This window comes from Cupressus sempervirens, chromosome 10 (genome assembly GCF_028749045.1).
Source record: "Cupressus sempervirens isolate cs-2001-9-10 chromosome 10, ASM2874904v1, whole genome shotgun sequence".
NCBI classification, from domain to species: domain Eukaryota; kingdom Viridiplantae; phylum Streptophyta; class Pinopsida; order Cupressales; family Cupressaceae; genus Cupressus; species Cupressus sempervirens.
This window is the reverse complement of record NC_143127.1, coordinates 665,997,883-666,011,507: the sequence shown is the minus strand read 5'-3', so window position 1 is coordinate 666,011,507 and position 13,625 is coordinate 665,997,883. Positions and strand designations below refer to the sequence as shown.

The following is a 13,625-nucleotide window of genomic DNA, read 5'->3' as shown; positions in this document are numbered from 1 at the left end:
ATACTTTCTATTAGAAATTAGAGATCTATGAACATGAACATCAATGACCTCATACAACTATGGGTTGTACCCTTACACATGTTCCAAGCACTAGTTAATGCCAATAAGCATTCTACAATGGCAGTATGGGTCGAGTGGGATGGTGTGAGCGTGTTAATGTTAACTTTTATTCTTCTAGGTTAAATTTGACAACCATCTACATGTCAAAAGTTCAAATCTTATTATAAATAGAATATACTTTTGAAAATAATTTAATTAATACCACATAAAATATTTGTTTAAATTATAATATTTGGAAATATAAATCATTATTTTTTTAGAAATTAAGATAGAAAGCTTAAGTTAGTAAAAAACTAAATAAATGGAGATAAAGAAAATATAAATAATTTTAGATGTAGTAAATTAAATTATTATTATTTTGTGGTGGATATCTATTAGCATTTCTTTAGATAGATTTATTTAAGATATCTATACTAGTTATAAAATCCTCAATTCCTATTAAAAATATCTTAATTTAAAGCTCATTTATGACACTATAAATAAGAGGACAAAAATACTAATTTTTGTATAAGCTAATTATTTTTGAAACAAGAGCTTTGTGGAGCATGAGTCCCTGCCTACTGTAAAAAGTATGAGAAAATATTATAATAACTAAATATATGTAATATTACTTAGAAATATAATATGTGAATAGACAATATTAATATATTGATATTAGTTCTAGATATTTGTTTGATATTTTTTCAAAAAGATTAACATTTATGTATTATAAAATATATTTGATTATAATTATGTAGCAATATTAAGTTAATTTTTATTAGTTTATAGATATATAGAAATTAAGTTTAGGAAAATTTTGTGAATCATATGGTTAATATATTAAAATGTGAAAAATTGAATTTGACTTGTACTATATATGATATTTAAAGCTTGTATTAGTTTACATCACTATATTTGAAAATAAAAAATTGAGTTGTACTATATATGACATTTAAAGCTTGTATGAGTTTACATCACTAAACACAATCTTAATTTGAAGTATTAACATCAAATATATTTTAAATTTTAAATTTTCAAAATTTTAATTATTTTTTATGATTGTTTTTATTTTTTTTAATAATTATTAAAACTAAATAACTATTATAATGTTTTCAAATTACAATTAAAAATATTTATATATCTTTACCTTTATATTCTCTTAAGATCTAAAATATAAATTTTAAAATTTTTTTTTATCCATTTCTTCTATAATTAATAAAAAATCTATGTTCTTAAAAGTTAACCATCTAAACATGAGCCCATAAAATATTTTTGATATTTGCAAAATTAATTTTTTAAAGATAATTTAACAATAAAATGAATCAAGCTATAAATATCTATAAATGGATAATCTTGTGATTCACTTGATTTCTTTTGTTTTAATCTAACACGGCTTCTCATACACATAATATCATTGGATGTTTTTTTTTTTTTATAATTCTTTCATTCACACTGTATTAATGACAAAATAGAATAAAATATTAATTGTAAGACTGATAATGCCACCTAATAATTCAAAGTTGCTGGCATCTCGGTGGTACCAGAATGTAGAGATCATGGGTGAGGTGATTATGAAAGTTAACCATTGTTTGTTGGGGTTAAACGGGATTAATGGTGCCAGACGAATTCTCGGCCACCTGCAGGTGCTGAGTATCAACAGTCATACAAGGGAACTAACAGAATAATAAAAAGCAATTTGTCTTGCTTTAGTTTATTGCCCATTGAAGGTCCAATCACTGACATCGAGGACAGTCACATTATCCGGACAACTAGCAATGTTAGGAAGTACTATTAAGTGTAATTAATGTTCAGATATATTTCTGAATTATTGAACTATGAAAATAGTATAAAACCCCAAAAAAATTACAATTGATCAATTGAAAAATAAAAATAAACTAACATAAATTAATTTAAAAATAGAAATTTTGTCAAACTTTAGAATTTGAGTATTTATAGAATTGCATAAACTAGCAGTTGCATGTTTTTGCACATGCAACAATAAGCCAATAGGAGTAATATATTTGATGGGGATGAAAACATGACATAAATTATATTGAGGTTTTGATCAAAGGAATAGACTTAGAATGACATAAAATATAATAGTTTGAATTTCAGAAAATCAAAATGAACAAGAATAAAACTTTGAGAATACATGAGTGAAAGTGAAATCTTAAATTAATAGTATGGAAGAGAAACTAACATTAACCCAAGAGGCATGTTTAGATCTCATGTGCATATTATTTTTAAAGACATTTTAACACTTTTATTTTAGATTGAGTGTAAAAAGTGTTATGAAATTTTGAGAGAAACCTGCTATTGAAAAGTAAGATATTATTGATAAGCTAAAATTTACATATCCATGCAAATTGTAAGGTACTCTTTTTCTCTTTTTGGAAGATGATCTATATATGTATACATATGCAAATGATTTTGAGTTTGGCTCATTCCTATAGCATTTTCCTCCCTCTACGCACACATGAATTCAACATATTTAGCCCCAACTTATCGACATAAGTATTGTAAATAGTTAGAAATTATTCAATTAATTACATAAATATGCATACATCAACCCTAGTATAGTTCATATCCACCTAAGTCAAGTAGTTTGAACTCCTAGGATTATCTTTGTGACCATGAACTCAACCATATAGATGTAGATTTGACCACCATCTTAGAAATATTTAAATTTAAAAATTAGTCAACTCAACTCTATTATGTTGCAGTAGCAGAGCGAGAAATAGAATAGGAAAGTTTTATGTTTTGTATGTTTTAAAATTAATGTTTTCAATAAACGTCCTACATGTGGTGGCATACCTAGAGTAGCAGTTCGATGAGCTCTCCAGATATAGCCACCTAGGACCGGGTGTAGATTCTTTAAATTTGAATAGTTTTAATGATTGTCAGATTTCAATAATAGGTAGCAGGAAGTTTCGGATTCTTATCCTTTTTTGGATAGAAGACGGAAAAGAAACATGTGGCCTACTGCATGATTGTCAGAGTCCAATAATAGGTGGTTGACGATTTTTGGTTTCTTATCCTTTTCTTGGATAGAAGACGAAAAAATGTAACTCATCCTTTTATTAGAAAAGGAGAGTCAGTTTTAAATAGGTAAGGAGGCCATGTAAGGGATATTCGAGTTTGATTAGAAGAGAAAGTTCAGTTTTTGTGTATGTCTTGTTCAGCGATAGAGCAATTTTTTTTTGGTTTTTTGGATTAGATCTATACTATTACATATTGGAACGATGTCTGAAAGGAAAGCGGCATTATAATTATTTCCATTTACTGTTCAATTCCTTCTGTACAAGGCTGGTTATTACGAGGAGAGCCAAAGCAAGTAGACCGCACTAAGAGGATCGAAAATCAACCCTCCTTTTGGTACTATTAGTAGCGGAACTCTGCAAGAGCTTTGACAAATTTTGTCAGGTTATATGGAGTTGCTGAGTCGAATTGCGCAACCTGTGGGCTGAAGAAAATTGTTCGCATCAAGGAAGATTAGATTCGTATGAAAAGGTAGAACTTTTCATTGGGAATTTCGAGCGGGAGTTGAAGACACAGCGAGAAGTGCGAGTTCCCAAACTCCCTCAGGCAGAATCTGCATTCAAACTTTCTCAAGACTGAATCGCTACCGTTAGACTTGCTCTCCTCGTCTTCTTCAAAGGTTGGAGATTGTGGTGTTTTTCAAGCATCAAGTTTACAATACAATGGCGCCCGATCGCTACCCATGCGAAGGTTGCATGTAGATCTTCGTGGAAAAGAAGACCACGAGGAAGGCGTTGTAGAAAAGTTGCCATGCAACAGGGAAGGAGCAACTGCGAACATCCATGATATTTATATATTATCTTGAAGTCAATTCGAGTACGATCCTGGCTGATTGATGTACGTGCCCCCTTGAAGTAACTTAGTCAAGTGATTATTCCTCCTGATCTTTCCAAGGTGTGGCTCTGCATCATTTTTGGTATCAGAGCCTGAGAGTTGCAGGTTGTGAAGTTATATGTTGAACGCCCCTGATCAGGATTCTTCAGTAGGGTCAAGCAAGATGGTGACCAATGCAGAGTTAGCGAAGAAGATCGAGGAGCAAGAAGAACTTCTCCAGAATGAGAATAGAGAGTTGAAGGAGATAGTGGCAGAACTAGCCAGTAAGTTGGAATATATGCAGAATATAGTTGAGAAGAAAGACATGAAAGAAGGAATGGAAGAAGAAGAAGATGTACCTGACAGTGAAGAAGATAGAATAGTTGAGAACGAGAGGCCATTTTTAAAAGCTTTAAAGGCTTTGGGAGGAAAACCCATTGACTTACTTATGTTTATAGGAAAGATGGACGCTGAATTAGTGTTGGAATGGATTGAAGCCTTGGAGAATCATTTTGAATGTGAAAAAGTTTCAGAGTCACAGCAAGTTAAATTGGCCAAGTCCAGAATGAAGGGAGCAACCCTTACATGGTGGAATTTCGTGCAAGAGGAAAGGGTAAAGGAAGGTAAGAGGAAGATCTGTTCGTGGAAGAAGATGGTGTCGATGATAAGAGAAACGTACCTCCCTGAAGATTATGAGGTACAGTTGAATCAGAAAAGGCAGAATCTCAGACAAAGGGATATGGATGTCTGTACTTATACAGAAGAATTTCAGAAGTTAAGTCTAAGGTCAAAATTCGCAGAACCTGAGAGTATCAAGGTAGCAAGATACCTAAATGGTTTGAGGATAAACATACAAGAAGAGTTGCAGTTGCTGAGTCCAAACACCGTCACTAAATGCTATCAGCTAGCTTTGAAGGTAGAAGAGAAAATCAAAAGGAGACAAGAAAATAGTAACAGAGGCAGAGGAAGACAACCATTCAGAGGAAGAGGAAGGAGTTCAAATTTTCAGCCCCAACAGGAGATGCATAATGAAGTTAATAATTTTGATAATTTCAGAGAAAGTTTCATAGGTAGAAGGCCAAATTTTAGAAGAAGATCACCAGGAAGGACGAATGGACCAATAAGATGCTACAACTGTGATCAGGAAGGTCATATGGCATACAAATGTCCAGGAAAAGCAAGCTCTAGTACTCAGGGCGAAAGAAGAATACACCTAGCACAAGAAGCAGATTTACAAGAGGACTCAGATAGTCGTGGTTGTCCGGAAAAAGGGGAAGTACTTATGATGAGAAGAACATTGTTAAAAAGGCCTGTCAGAGAAGAACCACCACAAAGGAAGTCCATTTTTAGAACTACCTGTAAATTTGGAGGAAAAGTTTGTAAGGTACTTGTAGACTCTAGTTCTACAAAAAAATTTGTGTCTCTTGAAATGGTGGAAAAGTTAAAGCTACCGAGAATACAACACCCCTACCCTTACAGAATATCTTGGTTAAATAAAGGGCAACATACTATAGTGGAAGAGCAAGCTTGGGTGGAATTTCATATCGGAGCCTATAAGGATCGATTATTGTTTGATATTGTTGATATGGATGCATGCCACTTACTTTTCGGCAAACCATGGCAATATGATCTCAAGGCACATCATGATGGAGTGAAGAATACGTACACCATTACAAAGAATGGAAAGGTCATTGAACTAATACCTTTAGTTGAGCCAAATCAAGAAGAATCAAAAGCCGCAGATGCCAAAATTATGATGATGGTTAAGAAAGAATTCTTGAAAGAAGTGAAAGGAAATAACAGCCCACTCTTTGCACTGGTTCCTGTACTCAAAGACAAATTACAGAATGATGTTACAAATCAAACAGAGGAAGAAAATTCAGAGATGGAGTCTTCAAACTTGAAGGTGGAAGTGATAGAAAAGAAGAAGTAAAAGGTACCTGACGAAGTGGAACCAATTCTGGGCAAGTACCAAGAAATTATAGCTGATGGAATACCAAAAAGTCTCCCACCAGTGCGAGAAATCAGTCATTGTATTGATCTCATACTAGGATCAACATTACCCAACAAGGTGGCATATAAGCTAACACCACAACAAAATGAAGAAATGGCAAGACAAATTGAAGAGTTGCTCGAGGCTGGTTTGATTGGTAAAAGTCTAAGCCCATGCGCAGTACCTACAGTTCTAGCACCAAAGAAAGAAGGAACATGGAGATTATGCACAGATTCAAGAGCATTGAACAAGATCACTATAAGGTATAGATTTCCAATGCCTAGAATAGAAGATTTACTGGATTGTTTAGGAAAAGCGAGATATTTTTCAAAGATTGATTTGAAAAGCGGGTATCATCAGATAAGAATTAGGCCAGGAGATGAATGGAAAACAACATTTAAAACAAATGAGGGATTGTATGAATGGAAGGTAATGCCATTTGGATTGTCTAACGCTCCTAGTACGTTTATGAGGCTTATGAATGGAGTCTTGAAAGATTTTACAGGGAAGTTTGTGATAGTGTATCTAGATGACATTTTGGTTTTCAGCGAAACAAAAGAGGAGCATCTGAAACACATAGATTTCGTGTTGAGAAGGTTACAAGAGGAAAAGCTAATGATCAATATGGAGAAGTGTAGTTTTATGCAAGAAGAATTGACATACCTTGGCTTTGTGATCTCAAAGGGAACACTCAAGATGGATCAGGATAAGGTAAGTGCAATTCTTTCTTGGCCAACTCCTAGAACTATTGCAGCAGTTAGAAGTTTTCATGGTTTGGCCACTTTCTATAGAAAAATTATCAAAAATTTCAGCTTGATTTGTGCACCTATTTTGAACACTATAAAAGGAGGGCAAAAGTGTAAATTTGTTTGGATAGAAGAAGCCAATAAAGCCTTTGAACTTCTTAAGCAAAAAGTGGCCCGTCAACCAGTCCTGGCATTTCCTGATTTCAATAAAGTCTTTCAGATTGAATGTGATGCAAGCAACATAGCCATAGGAGGTGTTCTTAGTCAAGAGGATAGACTTGTAGCCTTCTTCAGCGAGAAGCTCAATGAAGCCAAACAGAGATATTCAGCATACAATTTGGAAATGTATGCACTTGTTCAATCCCTGAAGAAATGGAGGCACTATTTGTTACCCAAGGAATTCATTGTATACACAGATAACCAGGCAATTAGTTTCATAAGCAGTCAAGAGAAATTGAATCATAGGCACATGAAATGGGTGGAGACATTGCAAGCATTCACATTTTCTATCAAGCACAAGAAGGGAGTAACAAATAAGGTTGCTGATGCATTAAGCAGGAGAACTTTGACTACGTCACAAATTCAGTTGGAAACTACAGGCATTTCAAATCTGAAAGGTATGTATGTTGATGATGTTGATTTCAAAGACATTTATCAGGCATGTATTAATTTGGATGAAAGGTACACTAGAGAATATTCTGATTTTTTGGTACAAGAAGGATTATTGTTCAAGGGAGGACAACTTTGCATCCCAAAGTGTTCAATGAGAGATAACATAATACAGGAGAAACATAGTGGGGCATTATCTGGTCATTTTGGACTAGATAAGACATTAGAGCTGGTTTGTAGACACTATTTTTGGCCAAAGTTACAAAAGGATGTGCGGAAGTTTGTAGAAGAATGCACCATTTGTCAGAAAGGTAAAGGTAAAAGTACCAATGTAGGATTGTATCAGCCCTTACCTATTCCTTCACGACCATGGGAAAGTATTAGTATGGATTTTGTTATGGGATTACCAAGAACTCAGAAGGGGTATGATAGCATTTTTGTTGTTGTGGATAGATTCAGTAAAATGTCACATTTCTTACCGTGTAAATCCACCAAAGATGCATCATACATTGCAGATTTTTTTTCAAGGAAGTAGTGCGAATTCATGGACTACCACTAAATATTGTTTCAAATAGAGATGGCAAATTTGTGGGTCATTTTTGGAGGACTCTTTGGAAGAAACTTGGCACAAATTTATCATTTTCATCTGCATATCATCCACAGACCGATGGCCAAACAGAAGTTGTCAACAGATCTTTGGGAAATCTATTGAGATGCCTTACAAAACAACATGGAGAAAGGTGGGATTCCATACTTGCTCAGGCTGAATTCTCATACAATGAAACAGTGAATAGAAGCACAGGGAAATCTCCATTTCAGATTGTGTATGGTACACATCTAAGAGGAATTCTCGAGTTGAGGGAACTTCCAAATACTTTTCCAAGTAGTTCACATGCGAAGGAATTTGCTGAAGCTATTAAAGAGGTCCAAGATCAAGTCAAGTTGCAGCTGCAGAACTCAAATCAAAAGTACAAAGAAGTTGCTGATCAGAAAAGAAGAGAAGTACAATTCGAAGTTGGTGATTTAGTATGGGTATATCTGAAGAAAGAGAGGTTACCTCAAACGAAGCATACAAAGTTACTACCTAAGAAGGTTGGTCCTTGTCAAATTCTGGAAAAATATGGACATAATGCCTACAAAGTTCAGTTACCTACAGGCATTGGTATTTCACCCATATTCAATATTTGTGATCTCACACGATACAGAGGTTCTGAAACACAAGCCGTACAAGAAGATTCAGTAACAGAAGATCTGCAATAGCTACCTAAACCAACGCCACCTCAGTTGGAGAAAATCCTAGATACAAAAATAAAGAAAACTCATAGACGACAATACACTCAGTATCTAGTCAAATGGAAGAACAAACCAGTGACAAAGGCTATTTGGATGGATGAGCAACAAATTAGCAAACATGGTTCATCAGTTCACGATCTCATCTCAAGTGGACTTGAGATTCTTTCTACAGGGGAGTATGCTGCAGTAGCAGAGCGAGAAATAGAATAGGAAAGTTTTATGTTTTGTATGTTTTAAAATTGATGTTTTCAATAAACGTCCTACATGTGGTGGCATACCTAGAGTAGCAGTTCGATGAGCTCTCCAGATATAGCCACCTAGGACCGGGTGTAGATTCTTTAAATTTGAATAGTTTTAATGATTGTCAGATTTCAATAATAGGTAGTAGGCAGTTTCAGATTCTTATCCTTTTTTGGATAGAAGACGGAAAAGAAACATGTGGCCTACTGCATGATTGTCAGAGTCCAATAATAGGTGGTTGACGGTTTTCGGTTTCTTATCCTTTTCTTGGATAGAAGACGAAAAAATGTAACTCATCCTTTTATTAGAAAAGGAGAGTCAATTTTAAATAGGTAAGGAGGCCATGTAAGGGATATTCGAGTTTGATTAGAAGAGAAAGTTCAGTTTTTGTGTATGTCTTGTTCAGTGATAGAGCAATTTTTTTTTGGTTTTTTGGATTAGATCTATACTGTTACGTATTGGAACGATGTCTGAAAGGAAAGCGGCATTATAATTATTTCCATTTACTATTCAATTCCTTCTGTACGAGGCTGGTTATTACGAGGAGAGCCAAAGCAAGTAGACCGCACTAAGAGGACCGAAAATCAACCCTCCTTTTGGTACTATTAGTAACGGAACTCTGCAAGAGCTTTGACAGATTTTGTCAGGTTATATGGAGTTGCTGAGTCGAATTGCGCAACTTGTGGGCTGAAGAAAATTGTTTGCATCAAGGAAGATCATATTCGTATGAAAAGGTAGAACTTTTCATTGGGAATTTCGAGCGGGAGTTGAAGACACAGTGAGAAGTGCGAGTTCCCAAACTCCCTCAGGCAGAATCCACATTCAAACTTTCTCAAGACTGAATCACTGCCATTAGACTTGCTCTCCTTGTCTTCTTCAAAGGTTGGAGATTGCGGTGTTTTTCAAGCATCGAGTTTACAATACAATGGCGCCCGATCGCTACCCATGCGGAGGTTGCATGTAGATCTTCGTGGAAAAGAAGACCACGAGGAAGGCGTTGTAGAAAAGTTGCCATGCAACGGGGAAGGAGCAGCTGCGAACATCCATGATATTTATATATTATCTTGAAGTCGATTCGAGTACGATCCTGGCTGATTAATGTACGTGCCCCCTTGAAGTAACTTAGTCGAGTGATTATTCCTCCTGAGCTTTCCAAGGTGTGGCTCTGCATCATATTATGTTTTTCCCTTGAGTTGATTGAGTACAATTTTTTTAAAATGTGGTGATATGTGTTAGTATTTATGACATTTAGTTCACTTTTATCATCTAGAGATCTTATTCTCTATATTTTATTCACATAATTTTACATTAAACTACTTTAATTGGTATTAAGATTTCAATACAATTGTAAATACTTTTACCCTTTAAATGCTAAAAAAAAAGCTAAGAAAGTGAATATAAGTTAAGGAAAATAATAAAGAGAAACTCTATATTGAGTATGTTCAAATATAGATATAAAGAACAAATCGAAAACCTAAACTTAGACTTGAAAATTTGATATCAAATAAAGTATAAATTCAATAGGTAGCATGTGTCACGTGTACTTTCCACAAATGGGTAGTCATGAGGTTAGGTTTATGTATAGAATTAGAATTAGACTAAGGGTTTACACAATTCTTGGTATGATGGTTAAGGATAGTAAGGTTTGTATTAGGGTTAGTATTTAAAGTTATAGTTTAGCAATTAGGAATATGGATTACCATTAAGAGTTGGGGTTAGGGTTTAACATCTAGTATTAGCAATATGAGTAGGAATAGGGTTATGATGTTGTTTTACATCTTTTTTAGAATTATGTTTAAGGCTAGAGTTTGATTAGGGATAGAACTTTAGATAAGAATATAGTGTTAGGATTATGATTTTTAAAACCATACTTTATCATTTAGGATTAAGAATAACAATAATAATAATTTTAACCTTAATTTGTGTACCCTTTAATCATAATTTAAGATATATATTTTCTATTATACATATTTAAATACAATATTATTTACTAACTAAAGATATTTTTTTGCTATTTAACATATGACATCATTTTAGTTGTATAATAAAAAAATAAATATTAATATAGATTTCAAAAGAAAATTACTATTATATTTTTTTTACATGCAAGCCCAAAATATTCTATAAATTAAACTTAATTCTATTTTTAAAAAGAATTAAAATGAGTCATTACCTTTCTAAAATTAATTTAAAAACATAATTTTTTATTTCAACAAAATCTTTCTAAATCTTAACTAAAATCTATGTAGACTTAAAAAATAAATATTTTTCTAATTAATTCAAAATTAAAATCTTTATCATAATAGAATATTTATATATTTTAACTATAAAATATTTTTATTAACATATTTTAATTTTTTAAAAGAAGTTATCAATAATTTTAAAATAATTTTTAAAACCAAAATCTAGATTTCCATAAAATCTATCTATATTATTAATAATAATTAAGAAACATTACTTATCAAAACATTACTATTCTATTATACTTTTTTTTCAAATTCTATATTAAGTTAAGTTGTATTCTTTTAATTTTTAAAACAAACATAAATTAGTGCTTAAATTTATAATTAACTAAAGAAAAAATAAAATTAAATATTTTGTTGTTATATATAGATTTATGAAACATTAAGCCATCTTCCTCTATTCAAAATTGACAACTTGTTAAAGGTGTCCTCATTGCAAGTTGTATAAATTTTCTAATTAACAATACAACCTTTTTTATAAAGTAGACTTTCCATTTTAAGCATTGCTTTATGTTTTTCTTCATTTACTTTCATTTTTCATTATAATCTATTACTAAAGTTTTTGATAAGTAGCTTACAATTTTCCTATATTTTCTTTGAAGAACCTTATTTATCATTGAAAATAATTATAAAACAAGATAGAAACATCTCTACGTTTTTAAAAGACATCAACATGGAATTCAAAAAGATATGAATACCTTTTTTTTTTTTCCAATTTGGAAATCATTATACCTCAAGAATATCAACATATACAAATAGAAAAAAAAATGACTAGATTTCAAAGATAAATTTGCAAGAGAATAATATTAGAAAATTGAGATCAAATTGAGAATAACAAACAACATTATGAAAAAATGAAAACATTTATGACAAAATTTGAGTCAAATAGCTAAAATTTGAGCTTTCTACTATGAAATGAGTTTGTTCTTATAAAGAAAGGGTAAACAAAATCCTTCAAATGTGGAAGTAGATAATATAAACTATAGGTTGAATTATAAATTTAGAGAATAAAATAATTTAAATTAGAAATATAAACGATATATAGAAACATTTAGAAAGTGGAAATAAAAGATAAAATTTACTCTCAGAAAATTTATAAAATCCGAAAACAAAGCTCCCAAATATAAGCCTATAATTAGTGAAAACAATGCAGGGTACTAACAATAACCCAACTCCACCAAAACGAAAAGTGTTTCCCCAACGAAAAAGCCGAGCGATTCCCCCGAATAATTTGCTTGGTCCACGATAAATCTTTCGAACCCTAAAGCCGGGTCACGAAACCCTAATTGAATGATTAAATTGGGTTGTTCAAGAATAAATTGCGACATTCTAATATTAGAGGTGTGGTCAATCAATGATTTCTGTAAAGAGTCTTTCATATATTGTCTTAGCGGATGGTGGCATTTGTGTGGTTTCAGAGTAGTGGATCTGAAAGCTGAATGGTGTTAATGCCATGGCAACGTTGCCGAGGCAATCAAATTCATTGGTTTCCTCTTTTTCCCTGTTGCCCATATTATAATCGATCCCTTGCTTGCTCTAGTTTCATTACTTAGAGCGCATAGCAGTACCACATTTGACCGTGTGGTGACACAGATCTACATTTTAAGTCTCACTATCAGAGGCTTTTCTTTGATGATGATTTCTTGGAATATTAGGGTTTTGGTGTCTTACTGATTGATGTGTTTTGCTTTTAGTTAATGTGATTATTGTTTTGTATTTGTATATTGTTCCCGTTTTTCATCTATTTCATCTAGTCTATAGTAGAATGACAAGGGTTAGGGTTTTGTACAACTTGTAAGAGCTTCGTATTCGTCAGTTTCAGGAAAAAGATAAACATCAGATGATTGGTCTTTATTCGATAGTTGATATTTAAAACATTAAGGTTTTCTTATTTCTCACTGTAATGGATCTTCTTGAAACGTTTAGCTCTTGAAAGTGTGTATTTCGGCGATGGCTGGAAGAGTATAATCTTATCAATGTGCGAACAGTTTTATTCAGTTAGTTTGGAAAACATTTCAAATCAGGGGAGGCCAACAACTTGATTTTGACAATTATGTTAATATATTTTTGGAGTGGTTCTGCAAATTTACTGTTACCGATAAATTATTGGGAGGGTTTTTGAGTTATTGCGAGGGTTTTTGAGTTTAACATTTTTTCTATTGAATATCAAGGAACCCTGATACAGTTGCTAGTTCTGATCATATTACTTTATCATAGGCAGATTACCAGACCAATACAAAAATTTACGACATATACGAGCTATACATTTCAGGTTATAAAAAACTATAACTAGGAAATCACAGTATGATCAGACTGGATATCTGTGCACCTAGGCAACCTATCGTGTAGCCTCATCTTGCCAAAGCATGACCTTGTTACCAAGATGAACTGTTCATAACGATGATTCAGATATTCTGCTCCAGGAACCTCGTCAACATCCAAAGGTACAGTAGCAAGTGGAACATCAGACTGTGGGATAACGTGATCCACATTCTGTCTCTCTTTTTCATTTTGGTCCCTCATTTCTGCTGTGAGGTTGTGTAGAGTATCCTCAAACCCTCTTCAGTGTGTCTGGTCCAGGTATAGCTATGAGCAACTTCCCCTGGAAAG

The 13,625-nt window shown here is 32.9% G+C and overlaps 1 pseudogene; it reads right to left on the bottom strand.

Annotated features, from left to right (window-relative positions):
- LOC149535592 (transportin-1 pseudogene) overlaps nucleotides 1–12,343 on the bottom strand; it is a 48,690-nt pseudogene extending 36,347 nt beyond the window's left edge.
- Between the last annotated feature and the right edge of the window lie 1,282 nt (nucleotides 12,344–13,625).